The 18,755-nt window shown below is 43.2% G+C and overlaps 1 protein-coding gene and 1 pseudogene across 1 annotated transcript in view; both read left to right on the top strand.

Annotated features, from left to right (window-relative positions):
* The window catches only part of Elovl6 (ELOVL fatty acid elongase 6), a 105,380-nt gene that overhangs the window by 39,252 nt on the left and 47,373 nt on the right, over positions 1–18,755 (top strand). The window lies entirely within an intron of this gene.
* On the top strand, positions 15,203–15,320 carry LOC127683996 (uncharacterized; annotated as a pseudogene).

Here is an 18,755-nt window from a genome sequence, read left to right as displayed (position 1 = left end):
CAGAGAAACCCTGTCTCGAAAAACCAGAACCCCCCTGCCCCCCCCCCCCAAGAAGCAACATAAAGGAGGAAGTTTGTATTTTAGTTTACAGTCGAAGGGAGAGTCTAGGACTATGAGAGGGCTGGCTGTGGTGCGTCCAGTTCACACAACGCCTGTACTGACTTTTCCTATGGTACCAGGATTTCCTCTAAGTCTCAGAAGGACCCTTGTCAGACAAGGAGTTGACTGTTGATAATTCAAACCATTGGAATTTGATGAAAGATATTTAAAAGCTCATTTCGGAATGAGTTAAATGCCACCTTAACGTTGACATTTAGAAATTACTAAGGATCAACCTCAGTCCGGTGCTTTTCAAACTCCCCAAGGTCATCACCGAATAAAGGAGGTTTTGTTGTTTTTGGGTTAGCCTCACTGTTAGCCCAGGCTGTCCTCGCCCCTCATCCTCCTGCCTCAGCCTGCCAAGGGCTGAGACTTCGGTTGTTATTTTTCTTAGACTTTTATTAAAGTCTGGACTTTGCTAGAAAACTGGGGAGAAAAATCCACTTCTGTTCCCTTGTGAGTAAGGTCAAGAATGCTGTGAGGTCAGTGGGGCCAGCTGGGCCTCTGAAAGCCGCTTACATTTTCAGTGAGAAGCTCAACAGTAAGAAAAGCCCACTATTCCTCTGAGAGTTATTTCAGGAATGACTGCGGACGGCTCTGGAGGACCTTGCTTTAAGCAAAGCTCTGTAAGCTCTGCTCTACTCTGTGAGGCCACATTTTAAATTCTTGAAAAATTTAAGATCATAACGTTTTAAGTATTAACATTTGAAAAATATGTAACTTATTAAATTAAAACTTACACTTTTTTATAGATTATAATATTTCTGATTCGAATGGGAACGTGACATTTGAAACCTACGTTAAGCATGTGATTTACATGAGGATAAAATGTGTCAGTTTATAGTTCATAAATCTTAAGAGAGTGTTTACTTATTTACTTATTTAAGGATGTAGCCTTTCCTACTTTATTGTGTAGCACATCTGACCACTCTTGATTTCAATCAGTAAGTGAATTTCTCTTCCTCAGTAACAGAAAAGATCTTCATTTGTCCCACTGTCAATGGAGGCGTTCCCCGACAGTTTATAATTAGCTATTAATTGTTCACACTATGTTAAAGTTAAAAGCTCTTAAAAAGAGTTGGGTGTGGTGGTGCATACCCTGAGTCCCAGCATTTGAGAGGAAAAGGCGGGATAGTCACTTCAAGTTGAGGCCTGCCTATGCATTCTAGGGCAGCCTGGGCTAGATAGGAGCCAGACTCCCTATCTCAAAACACCAAAAATCCAACAAAACAAACTCTCAGATAGGCTAAGAAGTAAATGCTGTTATTGTAAATACTTCCAGCATAAGTCGCACTGAAAGGCTGTGGCACACACCTTCAACCCCAACACTCTGAGATTGAGGTCTGCCTGATAGATATATAGAGCTAGTTCCAGAACAGCTAGGCCAGAGCTACACAGAGAAACACTGTCTCAAAACAACAAACAAACAAAGAAGGAAGGAAAGAAAAGGAATTAACATCAGAATCACATGTAAGGCCTCCTGATAGGATGCTGTGCTTGGTACAGTCTTCTAATGCAATTCATTTCCACCTTTCTTTTTGCTGAACTTAAAGCTTTATCGTGATGGCAGAAGGCTTTCCTGGCCTGCATCTGACTGAATTTGCTTCCTTCTGTCTGTCAGTTGCTGCTGCTTTCTACCAGCAGCATGGGTCGAGGGGACATGAGTCTGTGCGCTTCTTGTTTCTGAGCACATGAGTGTTCAAACACGAGGTGCACCAGGGGTTGTACATCCCCACTTGGCGAGGAAAAAGGTTAATTTTGGGAATTTCAAACAGTAAAGTTTTGGGTAGAGTCAAAATGTTCCTTTTGAAATAACATTTCTAGGAGAGAGCAGGGAAGGCCCCCTTTGTCGTCTTAAGCTCTCAGGAATATTTTTAGCTGTCTACAATATGCACAAAGGTGTGCTGGACTGGTCACATGCTCACTCAGAAAGTCACACTGAGGTGAGCCAGTAGTCCCAGCCTTCCTTACAGGGAACCGTGCAGCAAGGGCAGTGCTGCAGACCCTGTCCAGTCTCAGGCAGGACCTAGCCCAGACCAACACATCTAGATTCTAACTTAAACAAATTGCATGCTGGCTTTCTGTGTTCAGTCACCTCAAATGCAGGGCACTTTGGGGTCCGGTGACATGATCTGGTGGGGAGGTGAGGCACGGCTTTCTGGTGTATTTCTTGTGAAACAAGAGAAAGGTACCAGAGAGGTGAGGTGTGGATAGATGCAGGTTTTATAGACATGTAACAGTTAACAAGAAAGAGCATCTAGAATATAATGCCAGGAAGCTAAGTGACCCTTTACGACATGGATTTCTCTCAGTAGCTCTCTCACTGATAATATGTTTATGGAATTCTCTGCAAAAGAAGGATGGATAAGGTAGTGATGAGGAGGTGTAAGGGAGAGACACCCTTCTTGTTGGAACAGTTCTTAGGGAACTGTTCAGCAGTCCCGTCTGTCTCGAACCCAGGATTTCTCTGACTCATCCTGTATGCTAAGATTACAGGCCTATGTGCCCACATTCAACTGGGAATTGTTTCTTATTGGCTAACCTACCTAGTGCTAGCCTTTGAAAATACTTAGGGTAGGAGAGTCCAGTAGCGTCAGCCATTTAGAGCTGGACACTTCTCATGGGAGTATTACACCCCTGGTGGCTGCATCTCCTTTCTCTCACCTAAGGAGTAATGATGACTTGACGATTGCAAACTGTCACAGCTTCTGCAGTTGTTGACTGATAACTAAATGTGTCGTGGGCAGCCCGCTAGGTAAGTTAACCTTAACAGACAACAAGGCATTATCTCGCTTTTACTGATGAAGAAGCTGAAAGAAAACCAAAGACTACATAGTTCCCCCAAAACCATATTGCTAGCGAGTGGGAGAGGCTAGCATTTAAACATAAGACCTCGGGCTGGCAAGCTGGCTCAGCAGGAAAAGCGCCTGCTACACGAGCCACATGGCTTCAGTTTGATCCCTGGGACCTACAGGAAAAGAACCAGCTTCCAAAGTTTCTCCTAGCTGCCACACCCACCGTGGTGGGCACACACACACTCACTTAGACACTGACTATATGGACATATGATAAAAATAAATGACATCAAGAAATCTAAGAGCCAAGCAAACACAAGATCTCTTGTTCCATGACAGAAAGGCAGCATGGGCTCAGAAGGAAAAAAAGGTTAGTTTGTTTAGTAATAACCTTCCATTCTCTCCCAAGCCCGTTCTCTTCTGACACTGAGTCCCTTGAGGCCTGACAGCGCTGACTCGGAATGAGTCAGCATGTAAAACCATTCCATTGCCGCTCTGACTAGTTGTGAGCTTTTTGGTAATAATTACACACAGGCCCGACACACCCACTCGTATCTACCCTGTTGGTCACACCCCAGTGCTGATCTTATTGGTGGCTTCTTAATGCACCAGTGATACTGGACTACTTACCAGGCTCAGGTCGGTCGTCAGGAACTTAGGCCATAAAGAGATACAGACATTCAGGACTGGGGAGATAGCTTGGTAGGTCAAGTACTTGCTTGGCCAAGCACGAGGACATTGCTATAGTTCTCACACAAAAGAAGCTAGGAATGGTGCCACTTGCTTGTAATTCCAGTCTGGAGGGTGAGGAGGAAGAGGAGGAAGTGGAGATGGAGATGAAGAGACTGGAGGGTTTTTAGAACTCTTAAGCTAGCTAGAGCTTAATCAGGGAGCATCAGCCAATGAGAGACTGTCTTAAATAAAGTGGACAGTTTTTGAGGAATGACACCTAAGGTTGCCCTTTGTCCACATGCTCTCTCTCTCTCTCTCTCTCTTTCTCTCTCTCTCTCTCTCTTTCTCTCTCTCTCTCTCACACACACACACACACACACACACACTCATTCACCAAATAATGCAAAAATCTTTTTGACTTAAAGGGGATCCAAAATAATTTAAACAATGTCAAAACATAAATTTAAATATTCTGTTAAATCTCCATTTCTGAAGAGACGATGGCTCAGTGGTTAAGTGCACCAGCTACTCTTCTAGAGGACCAGGGTTCAGTTCCCAGCACCCACAATTGTCTGTATGTAATTCCAGTTCTAGGGGATTGGATGTTGTCCGCTGGTCTCCCTGGGCAAGCACACACTCATGCTACACAGACATCCATGCAGGCAAACAACCCAGACACGTAGAATAATAGAAAAAAGTGTAAGCCCCTTTTGTTTTAAAAATACAAACCAGACAATTTTTTTTTCCCTTATGGACTGTTGATAAATCATTTCGGAAAGCGACTGATGGAGCCCAGTTAAAGATGCCCTGTTGCTGTGTCAGGAAATATCGAGATATAAATGCCAGCACACCAGGAATAATTGATAGACAGACAAATGTCTTGCATTTCACTGAGACCAGTGTCTCATTCAGACAGCTATTGGATTGAAAACCACTTTGAACAAGTCTGGGTCGATTGATGCTAAGAATCCCAAACTGGGAAGAGTTTATTTCTTGTGTCCTGTCTGTTCAGGTTTGGCGATGGATGAGAAGGCTGCATGAACCTGGGTGTAACATTTGTGAGGGGAACTTCGTCATTTGCATCTTCAGGGTTATTTCAAAATGCCTTGAAAATCCTATTTCGTGGAATAGGATGCCGAGAAAGAAAGCCGAGCTTCTGTTTAAATTTCTATTTCTCAACACATGGGAGTACTTTTTTCATCTCATTGATGTACTTGCTTTAAAAGAAGGCTTAAACAAGCTCCCTAAGCCCATAGGTGTTTTGACAAAGAATCCATTCATTTCCCTATCAATTACTTATGCCTTGCTTGCACCATTCCCACAGGCTGCTTATGTCTTAGGAAGAGAAGTAAGCGGTAAGAGGAAATTGATAGTCACTTCAAAATATCCTGAGAGCCAGTGTGCACCTAGCTGATCTGTCAGTCCTACCCCCTCCCCCTACCTCCCCTCCCCCTGTCGATTGCTCCACGTCCCAACCTTGACAAATCTGAGGTATCATCTCTGTCTTAGACAAATCCTCCAAAGTCAGTGATAGAATCTGAGGTCTGGAAAGAATTCAAACCCACACCTGTTTTATTCCTAAAGCCACATCCCATATTTAATAAGAATGGTGAACCATTCCACCATTGTGCTGGTTTGCCACTCAGTGTGCATAGATTGGTCTGCAATTCCTCAAGGGCCCACTGATCTTGATTAAAAAGCCATTTCCTAAGGAGTGCACTACTGACGGGCAGCCTCCTGCCTGGGTGTCCAGTGCATTTGGGTGTCTCATCCTATGGATTAGAAGTTGAGAGAGTGTGGATCTGTGGGGAATTGCCCCAGGACACTGGTTGGGCTGGTTCTTCGTGTTTTCTGCCAGTCCAGTTAGCCAGGAGCTGGGACCTGGTTCCCTTCACACAGCCTGTCCCTCCCTTAATTCATCCCTGACCTGCTCTCTACCATCAGAAAGACAGTTCACCTCCACCCTGGACCACCTAAGTCCTTACTCCAGCCACCATCGCTGTGGCTACCTTGTAGTGTGCTGGGCTACATTGTAGCGTGCTGAGTACCAGCCCCCTCCCTCACCTGTCTTGGCTATCACACATCTCTTGGAACTTATGCTGAGCCAGGCAGTTTAGCTCCTGACTGGAGAGGGGTGGTTGCTAGATGACTGGACCTGAAGAAAGGCTTTCAGCAGTCCGTGGCTTTTGTCACTTAAATTAAATCTTAAGTGCTGGCCTCTCCTCCATCTTTAACCTTGTGTTTTTTGGCACGCATCCTCTTCACAGTGATACAGTTGCTGCATTTGGAATTTGTTCAGCCTTTCAAAGCAAGCAGAGTCTGTTGAAAGAGTTGGTAATTCTATCAGCCCGATTTTGTGGTGGGAAACACCTTGATCAAAAATAACTAGGGAAGGAAAGGTTTATTTGGCTTACGCTATCCGATTACAGTCCATCCTGAAGAGCAGCCAGGGCAGGGACTCAAGATGGGAACCTGGAGGTGGGAAACAAGAGACCATGGAGGAACACTGCTGGTTTACTTGCTCCTTTTGACTTGGTTACTAGCCTTCTTTGTTACACAGCCCAGGGCCTACCCAGGATTGGTGCTACCCACATTGGATTAGGTCCCACCCATATTAATAATCAAATTGATAGAGGACCCCCAGAGACTTGTCTCTAAGCTTAAATGGATGGAGGTATTTTTCACAATTGAGATTTCTTCTCAGGTGTCTCTAGCTTTGGTCATGTTGAACAACCTCCCCAAAAAGAAAAACAAAATACCACTAACTGTCATTAATGAATGGTCTTAGTGATAGTCATCCTTGTGTAATATTCTAGCAAGAGGATAATTGCCTCCATCCAAGTTCATTGTGTCTTCCACCACATTCTTTCTGCAAACAGCAGGAGGAGTGCTGAGGAAGGACTTCGTGAGTCACCAAGCATACCGATGTTAGCTAGGGAATATTCCCATGAGATGATCTTACTTATCAAAGAGTCGGAAAGGCGGTGGACAGACAAGATCTTTATACCAGTATAGCATACTATATAACTAAGTTCTTAAATGTTGAGCTAAATATTTTGGTTTACAGTAGAAGAGAGCCTTTCTATGTGAAGTATTCATAGCTACTCCCCATGATCGTCATTCATTTTGAGACTTATCTACATAAAATGCTGGCATACCTGGTTCTGTGGGTGGTTCCTGCAGAAATAGATGATGGTGAGAATTGCTCTTACCTATTGTGTCCTAGAAAATGTTTCGGTGTCTTAGGGTTTCCATTGCTGTAAAGAGACACCATGACTGAGGCAACTCTTACAAGTACAACATTTAATTAGGTTTAGCTTATAGGTTCAAAGGTTCAACCCATTATCATCAAGGTGGAATCATGGTACAGGAGAGTTCTCCATCTTGTTCTGAAGGGAAACAGGAGAAGTGTGATATCTAGGCAGCTAGGAGGAAGGTCTCAAAGCCCACCTGGACAATGACGCTCTTCCTCCAACAAGGCCACACCTCCTAATAGTGCCACTCCCTGGGCCAAGAGTATTCAAACCACCACACATGTCCACATTGTGCCATCAAACTGCTTTGTTGGTTCCTTGGTTTAAATGTTTTTCAAGACTTCTCTTATAATAGTGTGAAAGTGACTCATCTTACGCTCTTGTTACTGTGTGTGTGGTTCTTTTTTTAAGATGGGAAACAAATTCTTTAATTGCAGTATTGATAAGATTTTAGTGTGCATCTCAAAACCTCCAGAGAATCCATGACTGTGGATTCTCTGGAAGTTTGTAGAAAGCAACACAGATTCTTCCTTAGATAATGTTGGTATGATGCTGCTATCTTCATCCATTTTTCCTTTTTGAAAAAACATTTTTTAGAATGGTCATTTCTATATGAATGTAAATTTTAAAGCTATTCCATGGATTTGAATATTGTATTTGAAATTGAACTAACAAAATGAAAGATTTGTAATATGTATAAAAATCTTCAGAGGCAGATCAGGGTTGGAGTTGCCCTGATCACATGAAGTCCTGAGTTGGATAAACTGCACATGCTTGTTCTATATACATCATTAAATCATCATCATTAAATCATTAAATCATCCCAGCACTCAGGAAGTGGAGCAGGGGATTCAGATGTTCAAAGTCATCCTCAGGGGAATCAGGAGTTCAAGGACATCTTCAGCTATGTAGGTAGTGTTGGTTTGAGTGCAAGCCTACTACAAGAAAGAGACCCTGTTCCACAAAATAGAGAAAAATTTTTTTTCAAAATATTTAAAGAGAAGGAAACATACTTTGAGCACCTTTGTGATCTCAGTTACTGGAGTATTTGGTGGCATTTACTTAAGAAGTTATAATCAACTCATTCCCACAGGGGTACACTCCTCAGGTCATTTCTTAGTACCAAAATGTATGTAGGGTTTGTTTTCTGGAAATCTACATTTCAAGAGGCAACTAACTGTACAGTTCCCTGTTTTCTACATAGGATACGTTTTCTGTTTCACACATCTCTTGGTGGAGAGGTAGCTGATCAACCACCACCCCTGGATTGAAGCTGTAACTTAGCTGTGAGACGTTGGGCAGTCAGGAAGCTACAGCATGTTTGAAATCCTCACTATGCCTTGGCAAAATGTTAGATTAAGCTTGGAAAACAGCCCAAAGACTTCCCAAACACCTCCCAATTTCTGTAGTGGCTACCTACAGTCTCTTCCCATAGCTCCCAGTATCATTTTTAAATGTTGCCTCATAAATATATAATCTGCCTTAAAAATTTTTGGTGTTTTCTTTTTCTCATACAAAAATATAAATTTTGTACCTAAGCTGAGGCTCATGAGAGAGTCAGGACCTGGGTGGTGTTTTCAATCTGTTGCTTGTCTGTGTCGTGTGAACATGTTTCCAACACTGCAGTATTTCCTGTTTTCCCTGGAGAACAAGAGAATCATCACAAAGGACCAGAGAACTGGAAGCATGAAACAGTCCTAGCTTTTAGGGAAGAGTTTACCATGGAGATAAACAATAGAAGGGGGAGGGGCAGGGGTATTTGCTGCTCTTTGAGAAGACCGAAGTTCAGTTCCCAGCCCCTAGATGTCCACCACAACCATGTGTAACTCCAGTTCCAAGAATCTGTCCTCTTCTAACTTCTACCAGAAACAGGCAGACACATGTGGTTCATACACACACATTTGGGCAAAACACTCATGCACATAAAATAATAAGATTTAAAAAAAATTAAGTGGAGGAACTTTATATAAAGGTCTCCATGTATTGGAGCTGACACAGCTGAGACACCATCAGTACCCAGCATTATAGAACATGTTATTTTTATATTTTAGGGATGATTCCATGTCAAATCCTAATGTTCTTCATGTACTTATCAAAAATTAAACATCAGCCTACATTCCTACGTGGTTGTACTGACTGGTTTTGTGTTAACTTGCAACACAAGCTAGAGTCATCAGAAAGGAAGTAGCCTCAGTTAGGGAAATGACTCCATGAAATCTAGCTGTAAGACATTTTCTCAATTAGTGATCTGTGGGGGAGGGCCCAGTCTGTTGTGGGTGGTGCCATCCCTGGGCTGGTGGTCCCGGGTTTTATAAGAAAGCAGGCTGGGCAAGCCATGGGAAGCAGGCCAGAAAGCATCTGTCCTCCATGCCCTGTGCACCAGCTCCTGCCTCCAGATTCCAGCCCTTCTTCTTCTTCCTTTTTTTTTTTTTTTTTTTTTTTTTGGTTCCTATTCTGATTTCCTTTGGTGATGAATAGCAGTCTGAAAGTGTGGAAACCCAATCTTCCCCAACTTTCTTTTTGGTCATGGTGTTTCCTTGTAGTAATAAAAACTCTAAGACAACAGTAGAGAGATGTTAGCTTTTTCACTTTAAACTTTTTTTTTGTTAAAGAAATTATGTATGTCTGTGTGTGTCTTATGAGTGTGGGCATACAGTCTAGAGGCCTTGAATCACCTTGGAGTTGGAATCACATGTAACTACCCCATCTCTCCAGTGCTATTAATTTATTAGATTTAAGTGTGTAAGGAACCTAGAAAGAGATAAGTCATTTTGTGTACTCCGAAGGAAATAGATGGGAAATAGAAAACCATTAATTTAAAGAGATTTTGTGTTGGTATAATCAATAACTTTTGAGAATGTATGCCTATAATTAAAAGATGGTTTATACTGAAAAATCAATAGACTACAGTTTGTGTGTGTGAATGGTGACTAGCCAACAGATCTCCGGGTCGTGGGGCATTAAATGGTATAAAACGTTAGCCTGGATTATGTCATCTGGTTACTTGTGACTCAGTAAATGCTATACTCTATCCTGAGGAGGAAGAACCGATTTGATTATCAAAGAGAGAAAAAGTAAATTGAACATCCTGGTTGTTACATTAATTATTAATTCCTTCAACTGTATTATCATAGCCTCCTTAGGTGGACTAACAGTAGAGATTGGCAGCCTCAGTGGTTAGCACTACAGTTCTGGCTGGTCACATGGAGAGCAAAAGTTGCATCTATAAATTCTGTCTAGAACGGAAAAACTCACTCGGCTAGTTTCTTTATTTTTTGAGATTTATTATAAGAATTTTTTTCTTTATTATGTGGTATGGGTGTTTTGCCAGAATGTATGTGTGTCTGCACCACTGTGTGCCTGGTGTCCATAGAGGCCAGAAGAAGACATCAGATCCATTTAAGACTGGAGTTATTAGCTGCCTTGTGGTAACTGGGAATTGAACCCTGGTCCTCTGGAAGAGCAGCCAGTGGCATCTCTCTAGCCTGTTGGTAATTTCTTTTAAAGCAATGGTTCTCAACCTATGGGTTGTGACCTTTTTGGGGTTGCCTAAGTCCATTGGAAAACACAGATATTTATGTTACAACTCATTAGCAGTAACAAAATTACACTTATGAAGTAGCTATGGAAATAATTGTTGTTGTATGTTAAATAATATGTTTGAGGTCACAACAACATGAGGAGCTATAGTAAAGGGTCTCAGCATCAGGAAGATTAAAATCTACTATTTTAAAGACACTGGGCAGGCTTCACTTGACCCTGTGATATTAGTAGAGGGCAGGATATCCAGGATGAGGGAAACCAGAGAAACATGGGTGGATGGTAGTTGACAGATGAAGAGCAAGGTCTTTGCAATATAAGACATCAGACCCCTTCCGCTTCTACACTCACTGTCCGTCCAGTTCAGTTCAGTCGGAACACTGGCCGTGCCGCCACACTGGCTGCACAGTTATCCTCTCAATGAATGGATGTTATCAGTAAGCACTTTCTCTCAGTAATCCAAACGGCATTGGACTTTTAAAATTTTTTTCTTAGGTTAACAAATGGAAATAATGCATTTTTAAATTCCAGAGTACAAAATAGAGATACTGTTTAATAGTCTTAGAAAACACATGTATCAATCAATTCCTTTTGAGTTTCAAAGCCCAGGCAAGCGTCACTCTTAAGCACAGACTGGAAGAGATGGTAAGGAAAAGCTCCCACATCCTCACCTACAGCTTCTGTGCCAGGAACCGTAGACGCTCTGAGCTTGTTTGGAACCAGAGAGGATGCATTTTTTACAGCATCCTAAATCGGACGACAGCACGTGGTTGAAAGGTGAGGTCTTAAAGAGAGGGAGAAATTGCAGATCCGACATTCACATCCACAGTCTAAACTGTGAGCAAAATACAAAGTATTGTTCCTCAGGAGGATGAAATTCTTTAGAGTCCAGAGATCACGTCCCTGAGTTGCAGGGAGGTACAAACTACCCCTGTATTTCTCACCCAGCAGAAAGGATTCCTCCGTGGGGATGTGATAACTTTTTCTTGTGAAGAAAATACATGGAAAATATTTCAAAATCAGTTCACAATAGAGGGCAACAGAGCATTTGGGGGTATTCAGTCAGGAGACATCCCATTCAGATAGGGAGCTACTCATTTTAGAATCAATAATTTCATTATACCAGAATGAAGAGGGAGACATTTTGCCCATGAGGAAATTAGATAAGACGCAAAGTGCTCCTGTAATCTTATCAGGTTTCCTTTTTTGGTGTCAGACTGCCAACTCACTGGGCTGTGACACAAAGGGCATTAGCATTTGGTCAGCACTTCCCAAGAGATTCCTTAGAAAAGGCTCGGTGACAATCCTGGTTTGTTAAGATCACTTCTTCAGACAACCTGTGTTGCTGCAGCCATTTGAGTGACCACTGAGGGAGTGGGGTTGGAGCAGTGCACGGAGTCAGCAAAATGGAGCCAGATGACGGGAAAGCTATGAAGGGGGAAGACAGAGGGTCGTGCTGATGTATTCGTTAGTCACTTCATTTCTGTGAAAGGTGTCAGTTCTGAGGCTTACTAGCAAGTGCCAGGCCTATCCTCTTGTCCTAGTCACAAGTGACCCAGAGAGCAGAGGGCCGAGAGCCAGCTATGGAAGGACACACAGGAGTCATTGCAGCAGTGTGCACTGGAAGGATGTGCGATGCGTGAGCCCTGGATGGCGGCTGCATGGGGAATTGTGGGGAATGCTGGGCGGACCTGACACAGCCAGTAGTGAACAGCCTAAAGGACGGGTTATGTAAGGTTTCCCTGCCAGGAGGGGGTTATGACGGTACATAGCCATCCATCATGTAGAGATTGCAAAATAGGTTACAACCAAGTAGGGAAATGAGACGGCCTGCAAGGGCATTGACCCCAGGTCTATTGCAGCTTGTTAGTTGTTGAGAATGTTTAAAGCAGACTGGGGAAGGCAAGCTGAGCTAGGCTATGTCCCACCGGGGCAGGGGATGCTTAGCCCAGCAAAGCTTAACCCCTTCTTCACAATCGTCAACCAAGGACCTGAAAGGACGGCTGTCAATAAAGTGCCCGCCACATGTCACAAGGACCTGAATTTAAATCCCTGATCCTGGGAAAACAAAGAACCCAGGCCTTTGGTGGCTAGTCAATCTAGTCAAATCAAACTCCAGGTTTCCAGTGAGGAGCCCTGCTCTAGAAAATAAGGTAGAGAGGAATTGAGGCGCACACGGAACATTGGCCTCTGACCTCAGAACATACGTGTACACATGTATGTGTGTAGATGGGCATGTGGCCACATGAATCTGGATGCACACATGATTCTAAGTCAAAAATTCTCTTCTGGTAGGAAAAGTGGCATTTTTGTTTTCCTTTGCTTGTAGATAGATAGATCAATTCCCAAAAGACAAAGTAGACAGAGGAAGGGAGAATGCCTGTGTCCAGGAGAGCATGGAGAAGAAATTTGATGTGTGTGCTCCTTCTCGCAAAATGTATGCCCAAGCCTTAGCAAAAAGATCATCTAAATAGACAGAGAGGTCGCTTCAGAGTCTCCTAAGCTGCCATAGCTGTCAGCATACGCCTGCCTCTGGAGAGTGAAATACTGACACACAAGATCTCCAAAGGGGTAGAAATGCAACTAGTTCTCAGATAAAAATATACTGGGTTCCATTCCAGTGAACATTCTTGGATTTGATTTTTTTCATTGCCTATTTCAAACAGCCCATGAAGAAGATAGTTTGATTTTGTTCTTTCCTTAATTAATATGTACATCCTCAAAAAAAGAAACCTGGCCACAATGTAACCGTTTTTTCTTAAAATTCAAGTGCCATGATTGCCTGGAGGTAAAACTTACTTAGTAACCCCAGTTTCTGGTATGAGGGATGTACTGTACTCATCAATAGTGTATCTGTGTCAGTAACTATGATGATGTAGTTAGCTCCTGGTATCCTTTACCAGCAATAATAAGCAATGGCAATATTAACATGTCAGTCTTCTGTGCCCGATCTGTGATGGTGTTAGGCTCACCGTGGTTTGGTTATCCTGAGCCAGGGTTGAGAAGCAGGAGTTTGCCACACTGGACGATGTGCCAGCCCCATCGCCGAGTGATGGCTGCTTCCAGCTCCTGATACAGACACTCTGGAAAGTAGTCCCTTCTCCTTGAACCTCCTCTTTGTATCCAGGCTGTCTTCTGTGACGCCAGTGTATTTGTCATTTCTTGGGGAGACATTTCCATTCTCCTGTTAAAGCCCTCCCACATCACACACAGAACCTTGTGTACTTTGCTGATGAATAATTTATTCTTGGGTCACTTTTATTTGTTCATTGCATAACACCGGCCTCTCCTAGTCACCAGAACAAGCCCTGTGAGACTCATGTCAGTGACCAATCTTGGAGACCAAATCAGAAGACAGCAGAAACCTATGATGCAAGGAAGCAAGTGGTTGTCATTTGAGTGGTGTTTGACAGTTAGGTTTCTAAAAGTGACAAGTGGATCCCTTAGTGAAGGAAGGTCACAGTTAAGTGACAGGTGTGTAGCAGTTGCATTATCAGTTTTCTTGGCAATGTGAGTACACCTGTTCTCATCCCAGCTGGGGCATCAGCAGCTGACCGAAAGCCAATTTGACTCAAGTCCACTTGTGTGAATCAATGAGTTTAATTAGGGTTTCTTACCGGAACATGGTTTGGGGGTTACTTGAGTAGGCATTTTATAGGCTTCTACACTATGGATGACAAGTACTACCTATTAACACCCCCAGCAACCATTAGACCTGGGAGTCAAGCTCTTGTGCCACCGTCTCATGAGCCATATGTTTCTTACGTGTCACTGTACGCACCACATGATCCCTCCCTTTCCTCAGGAAATGTTAGTGGTCCCGATCTCGTGAGTGGTCTTTAGTTGGTTACGATATGAGGGTGGCCCATTCCTGAAAGACAGACAGGCTCTATAAGCTGTGTTGCTGGAACCTAAACCAAAAGGAGTAGAAAGACTCTATGTAAGAATTGAAGCAAAAGCTGTAGGAAGAATAAAAGAATTTGCTGAGGTTTGCTTAGTCTTTTGCTATGTATTTTAATGTTAATTCTGGCCCCTAGGATCTGGTTGCCACAGGGATGAGAGTACACAAACACACACACCACACACACACAAAGGAGCTATGTTACCCAGCTCCCTAATTTAAGACTATTGGTTGAATAAAGATGCCAACGGCCTATAGCTGGGCAGAAGGGAGGTAGGCAGAATTTTCATTCCTGGCCTTGGGGCCTTAGGAGGACCACAAGGCCACAGGGGAGAAAGAGAAAGAAGGTAGATGGAGAAGACACCATGGGGTAAGGAATCATGAGAACTGAATGAACGTGAGGACTTCTCTGAGTTATTGGCAGGGAAATAGACATAATAACTAGCATAGAGGGTTGATAACTGCCCAGCTCCAGTGCTTTCAAGGCTCATTACACATATAAAGATTCTGTGCCTTTTATCTGAGAACTGAGTGGTCATTGGCAGCGCAGAAACCTGTGATTGAGATTACATATTTCCAGCTACCGAACTTGTCTGGCTTTGAACCAGGATCTGTAATGCATTAGTCATTCATGGGTCCATTTTGTGATCCTCACTCTTACTTGTAAAAGGCTATAATTTTGCCTCATAACAATGATATGGGCTTCTGTTAAATCCCAACATCATCAGGTAAGTCACAGCTCAGGCTTGCCATTCCTGAAGACAACTGTCTAGGAGTTCTGGGTAGCTCTGCCAGCACAACAACAGAAACATACTGTTGGAAACAACAGTTCCATACTGTTGGCATGGAACATGTACGTTGTCAAGGAAATTTAGTGTCAGAATTTTGTGAGCTCTCTTATACTATTACTGTCGGTATATAGTTAAAAATTCCACAGACTCAGGTTTGCACAGTGGCAGTATCATAGCCAATGAGGTTTATCTGAGGCTTGATTATTGCTAATTTAAAAAAAAAAATCCACAGATTCTGTCACTAAATTAGAGGAATCTGTTAGTGCTGACTTGACTTTTCACCTAGATAGATTTAATGAGAACATAAACTCAAAAGTGTTTGCTTATGAAGCCGGAGTTGCCGTGTTCTGGAGTGAGGCTTTTCTAGGTGAAAGGGCGGTTGGCTCCATTCCTGAGTGACTTTGACCTTGCCTTCCCAGACTTACCCCACCGCTTGTTAGCCAGGATAACGAACATAAAAGGAAGCAGCACAAAGAGGAAGGTTATTGTGTTTTATAACTGCAAATTTCTGTTGTTGAGAAAATCTGTATAATGTTGGTGAGAGTATTTTGTGAATCATGAAAACCCATACAGATATATGTTCTATTACTATAGTTACAGGGCTAAAAGAAATCTATAGATTGCCAGTGAACATCATTGCTTCTCAAAAAGGTTGCTTTAATCCTGCATCCAAAACGGAAGCATTGGTTTTTGGTTCTTTCTAGAACTCACAGTTGTTCCTATAAACCCTAAAGTCTGAAGTTCTCTTGATTTCTAGTCTTCTAAGGAATTAAGAACTATTAGGTTTTGTTTGTTGACATATCTATAGAGGAAGAGGCATGTATTTAAAACCTCGGGGTTATTCATTTCCTTTCCCAGCTCTGATGTGTGTGTTTTTTTTAATGTCATGGTGCCCTTGGCCTTTCCAAGAAAGAGGGGGATTGTGGGTAATTCTGCATTTACCTGGTTCCACAGCTCATTAGCTAACAGTCCAGAGAACATTAGGAGACTTCTGTGATCATGTTCCTTTTCAGGCCTTGATTTCCACCTTTCTCTTCTACCCCCGTCTTTGAGGCTGTGTTTTGGTACAGGGGAAGTGTTTCTTAATTTAACTCCAAAGAACGGTTCTAAGAAGAAACACTGGGGGGGGGGGGTTGGGGGGCACTTGGGGACTTTAAGAAGAAATACTTAGTGAGGGACTTGAAATACAAAGGTGAAACGAACTCAGAAAACCTTGAGTGATCCCAAGCCAACTGTCCCAAGGGTCATGCTCACTTGGTCATCGGGCACAGTCAGAATAATTGTGGGAGTGGTGGCCCTGCAAAGCTGTTCAGGGAAAACAGAATCAATAATCATAACCTAGGGCATTTACGTCTCTAACTTTATTTCAGCTCAGGTCATATCTGTTGAGAGTCCCGTCTTGCTTAGAAGACAGATAAATTTCCTTCATTGCTTCTTAGGTGTTTTTAAAACTTTAGGTAAGTTATTCAAGAAGGAGTTGGACATTTTATTAAAGGCAATCCTAAAATTGTATAAATTCAGTTGAGAATGGTATCTGCGCTGTAGGACTGACTGAGCCTCACTGTGAAACCCAATGGATGTTGCATTTGTCCTCATGTGAAATGCAGAGACACCAGAGATTTTTGTCACAAAGTGAATGAGAACTTGGGGAACGTTATTGAGAAATCAGACCAAATTTACACCAAGGATCGAATGTCTAGAAAAACAGTAATAAGGCAAAGAATGTATAGAACAAGGGCCTTCTAGTGTGGTGTGGTGTGTGTGTGTGTGTGTGTGTGTGTGTGTGTGTGTGTGTGTGTGTTGAAAGAAGGTTGTACTATGTAGCTCTCTGCCTGTCCTGGAACTGGTTAGACCAGGATGGCCTCAAACTTACAGAGATCCATTAGCCTGTCTCCTGAGTGCTGCTGGGATTGAAGGAATAGGCCTCCCACATGACCTTCTGAACAAGCACATCCCAGTGGGCGTATGTGCAGTGTCTGTGATGGATGCTTTGGGAATCTTTCATAATAACCCAGATATAATCAATGAACTCCACGTCACATATCCAGGTTCAGAAAAAAATTTTCATTTCTTTCTGCTGGATTCACACAGGTTTTAGGCGTAATGGGCATCATACGAATGATGGCAGAAGTTGGGTCTTTGTAAACATATTACATTATGATCGCTTTCCCGTCCCTGATCTTATATTTGATTCTTTGTTATCTGTGGTGCCTGCTCTGAATGCTGAGTACCCGTGGTACTTGGCGCTTTGTCTCAAGTCAGGTATTGAGACTAAGAGGATTCCACTTGGGGGAAGCCTTGATCAAGGTTAAGACAAGGGAAGGAAAACTGAAGGGAGAAGGGGAGAGCCAGCTCCAGAACGTTTCTTCCATTGCCTGCTTTCTTTCCCACAGAGGTTGTTCTTTACCTGCTGTCTTAGTCAGGGTTTCTATTCCTACACAAACATCATGACCACGAAGCAAGTTGGGGAGGAAAGGGTTTATTCAGCTTACACTTCTGCATTGCTGTTCACCACAAAAGGAAGTCAGGACTGGAACTCAAGCAGGGTTGGAAGCAGGAGCTGATGCAGAGGCCATGGAGAGATGTTCCTTACTGGCTTGCTTCCCCTGGCTTGCTCAGCCTGCTCTCTTATAGAACCCAAGAGCACCAGCCCAAAGGTGGAACCACCCACAAGGGACCCTCCCCACTTGATGACTAATTGAGAAAATGCCTCACAGTTGGATCTCATGGAGGCACTTCCCCAACTGAAGCTCCTTTCTCTGTGATAACTCCAGCCTGTATCAAGTTGACACACAACGCCAGCCAGCACACCTGCCATCATGCATCTCTGGGTTTTATGTCAGGCGTCTGTCTTGCTCTCCCCAGACTGCTCAGAGGTTCCACTTTAGCCTCAGTCATCCAGCTCTGACCCTTCCCCCATCTGCCAGTTCAGTTATCATATGTCTACCCTCCACATTGCTAGCCTGGGCTTTGGAGTCACACACAAGCCAGTTAGACCCCAGAGGTCTCACGAGTTACTGTTACGCAAACTTGGGCAGGGTACACCAGACGTGGTGCCAGGAAATCTGTCTTCTGGTGGGGATGGTGTACAGAGCTAAGCTGGTGGGGAGCTGAGAGGGGCATCAGCATCAAGTTCTTATCAGAAGGCTCTGGTAAGGATAAAGAATGCCCTGGTAGGTGTCCTTATACACAGATACATAGACAAACAGACCAATATAGATACATGACTTAGCCTAGAATTCAAGGACCTCCTACATTCTGTTCACATTGCTCTTCTGTCTTCTTTACCACATGGTGTCAGCTGACTTTCCCAGGACAGACTCTTTTGCTCTTGTATTATTCTTCATTCTAGAATACATTCTCCAGCCTGCCCTGGTCCAGCTCTTGTCCTAACAGCCTGAAAGTCCCACACTGCTGACTTAGTTTTTCCTTCTCTCTTGTGTCTGACCGTCTTCTCCCGTGGGCCACAGTTACTATTGGAGACTAGAAATGGCTTTGCTTTCCTCCATTTTGTTTGCTTTTGTTTCTTGAGACAGGGTTTTTTTCCTGTATAACACTGGCTGTCTTGGTTTCCCTCTGTAGACCAGGCTGGCCTCAAACTCAAGAGATCTTGTCTGTCTGCCTCTGCCTCATAAGCCTCATTAAAGGCTGTTTGTCACTGGTGGATTCTCTCTGGTGAATCTGTGGTGAAATACCATTTAAA

The sequence above is a fragment of the Apodemus sylvaticus genome, chromosome 4, assembly GCF_947179515.1.
Source record: "Apodemus sylvaticus chromosome 4, mApoSyl1.1, whole genome shotgun sequence".
NCBI lineage: Eukaryota > Metazoa > Chordata > Mammalia > Rodentia > Muridae > Apodemus > Apodemus sylvaticus.
This window is presented reverse-complemented; position numbering and strand designations above follow the sequence as displayed.